Source organism: Hydra vulgaris, chromosome 02 (genome assembly GCF_038396675.1).
Source record: "Hydra vulgaris chromosome 02, alternate assembly HydraT2T_AEP".
Lineage (NCBI taxonomy): Eukaryota > Metazoa > Cnidaria > Hydrozoa > Anthoathecata > Hydridae > Hydra > Hydra vulgaris.
In genome coordinates this window covers 26370264-26373436 of record NC_088921.1, presented here as the reverse complement: position 1 = coordinate 26373436, position 3173 = coordinate 26370264, and positions in this window count along the sequence as shown.

The following is a 3173-nucleotide window of genomic DNA, read 5'->3' as shown; positions in this document are numbered from 1 at the left end:
AATGTTAATTTTCTGAAAACTTTGTTACATAGATTTGCAAAGAAAAATGTTACAAAGTATATTTTTAGTTTTCTTAAACAGAATATCTGAAAAAAATTGGACATAACAAAAATGCAGAAATGTGTAGAGTTACGATCGAGTTACGGTAAAGAGCAACTTTCTACATTATTTTTCCCGCATTTTACACGTTTAAATTTTCCGCATTTAATAAAACGTTTAAAGCAGCCCTAATGGGTAATTCCGTGTCAAAACAACAACAAAAATTCAAAAAATTAACCCACTCTCTCTAAATGACTTAATTTTTGCAACAAAGATACTTAACTACGCTATTAAATTCCTCAAAGTTGTTTTAAAAAAATTGGAATATTTTAGAAGTTATGCTCGTTTAAAATTCAAAACCTTTTAAACTTTTTTGCTTATTATGCTCCCCTAGCAACGTCCTTAGTAACAAGTAAATATCTATATATACGTTGTTACCTTAACTACATTATTTCATAATTTGAAATTTTCCACATATTATTAGATGCTAAACCGTAAAGTTATACTAAGAAATAATAATTTTTTATATTTATTAATAAATCAATAAGAGTAAATCGGCGTTTTTAATAAAATTAAGTAAACATGTAAACACGCTTATTGTAAGAAGAATTACAGAAAAGGTTATGATCTATATATTTCCAAACTTCATTTGACTCACTAATCTAAAAAATTTAATTTTTATTTTTGATTGAAAGTATATTGAGATTGAGACAGAAGATTGATAGGTATTTGTGTTAAAGCACAACCAGAAAGTAAGAGCTCTTACTTATGTGTAAAACTACAATATGCATATTAAATAAACTCAAATAAAAATATTTAAATATTAAAAACAGGTGATTTCACTCAGAGCTAGTCAAAAATAAGAGGTATTTTCACTTAGGTGTAAAACTGCAATATCAATAACATGCATGTCCATAAATAAACTCAATTTTAAATATTAAAACACATTAGTTCTTTGAATTCCATGTTTATTTGAATTTACAAATTTTTATACAAATTAGTAAACTTCAAATATTCCTTGGTTTTTCTTTGAACGGTAAAACAAAACAAATTAGGTAACTTTTTTTATCAAATACAAAATATTGTTATACGCAAACTGTCCATTCTACGTAATAATTGATAAAAGAAAGCAAGCAAATGTCTTTTAAGATTCAAGGGCCATGTTGGTGCATAAATTTAAATTCCACATCAACTTTGCACGTCACCTTGCATCTCACAATTTTTAAACTTGTAAATCAAACTAGGCATATTGTCATCACTACAGTATTTCATCTTAACTTTATTTTGACATCTAGAAATAAATTGTTATCACCTGATATAATGCAATATGAAGTGGAATGCAACACTTGATTTTCTTTATAGTACACAACTACTGAATGAAGTGTGCACTGAAGATTATTACAATGGAAACCTTGTACTTCATTCTGCATAACAAAACTATAGTTTTCTACAAAATCTCCTAGAATTATTGCGCTACTTGATGGCAGTTCTTCTTTAAGATTTTGTAAATATTTAGATTAGCATTTAGAAATATTTGAATGTGCTGTTAGCTTGACTAGTTTTTCCATCACCATATTTACATAATCTGGTATGCTTACAAGCTGTATAACTAAATCTGATTTGTCAGTAGTAACCGATTGGTTAAATTCAATAGTATCTTCTTGCTCAAACTGCCCTATTAGTTCGAATAACTTTTCTTCTAATTTAGATGTATTTTTTGGACATTGTGCACATCAATGTAACATGAATTCTTTGTTTTGCATATCACAAACAATAAATTTATATGGTTCATGGTAATCAATTTAATTGGGTAGGAGAATTAACTTCATGTTTTGATGGTAGATACAAACGCACACAGAATGGGTTACTGATGAGTTTGGCAAAACACACCAATTAGGTCTTAAAATACAAAACTTGGAAAACCTAACTTTACATGTGGATATAGAATTTTAAATGAGACAAATAATAAAAAACTAGTGAGAATTGAGAAACAAAAGTAGTCGCTTTTGCATATGAACTTTCCAACTTACAAAATCTATCTTCATAAAAATTTTTCAATAAAGTATTTATTTGATCAGGCAGCATTTTACCTCGCTTAGTTTGTGGAACTGCAAGAACTCCTTCCTTCTTTACTAATGATCTAGATTTTATAATGTTATCAGTATTAATTTCAGTGGAAGTTTTTAATTTGACTAAGCAGTTTGGACAAATTTTTTGACCAGGTACAATATTGAACCTGTTGTTCAAGGCTATGGTTTTTAACGTGACTTCTCTGAGATATGCTGAATTAAAAAATATAACTTAATAAAATAAAATTTGCCTAGTATTAATAAACATAAAGAACTTAAAATTATGAAAAAGTAGCATTTCTGACAACTTTGTCATAATTTTAAAACTTTATGACAAGCTTTACTAACCTTTACACGGTCTTTTGTGAACTAACAGCGGATCACAGCATATATTCTGAAACGCAGGGAACTTCTTAAGATAAAACTTTTGATGATGAAAACATAAGTCAATAATCAAATTAGGAAAAACACCAGACCTCAGCACAACTAAATTTTGTTTATATGGAGCTAAATCTTGAAAAAAGTTTATTTCAATGTGGTTTGTAAACGTTAACTTGTGACAATTTGATTTTAAAATCAATCCAACTGAGCATTGTGATGTTCCAGCCAATATAAAATATTTAATTTCAATATTTTATTTTTCTAAGACCAACATTAAATAAATAATAATTTCTCACATGAGTATTATAATCAAAACTCAAACGTTAGAACCAATTGCTTTATTTAATTATTCAAAGAAGAAATAAAAATGAATTTCTGGTTTCTTGTTTAATTAGTTAAATGGAGCAATTGGTTATAACATTTGAGTAACAATGATAATACTTATGTGAGAAATTATTATTTTTTTGGGAGAGATTATTTTAGTTGTAATCTCTATATGGAGATTATAACCAAAACGGTAAATAAAATCCAAAAATAAATTTGCAAAAATAAAACAATAATAAAATAGATATGTGCATTAAAAAACATTGAAATAATTTTTGCCTCTAACATAATGAAATTGGTTTCAAATTATTTTTGATTATTCCTAACGACACTATTAACTGCATTTGTGCAAAAAATCAA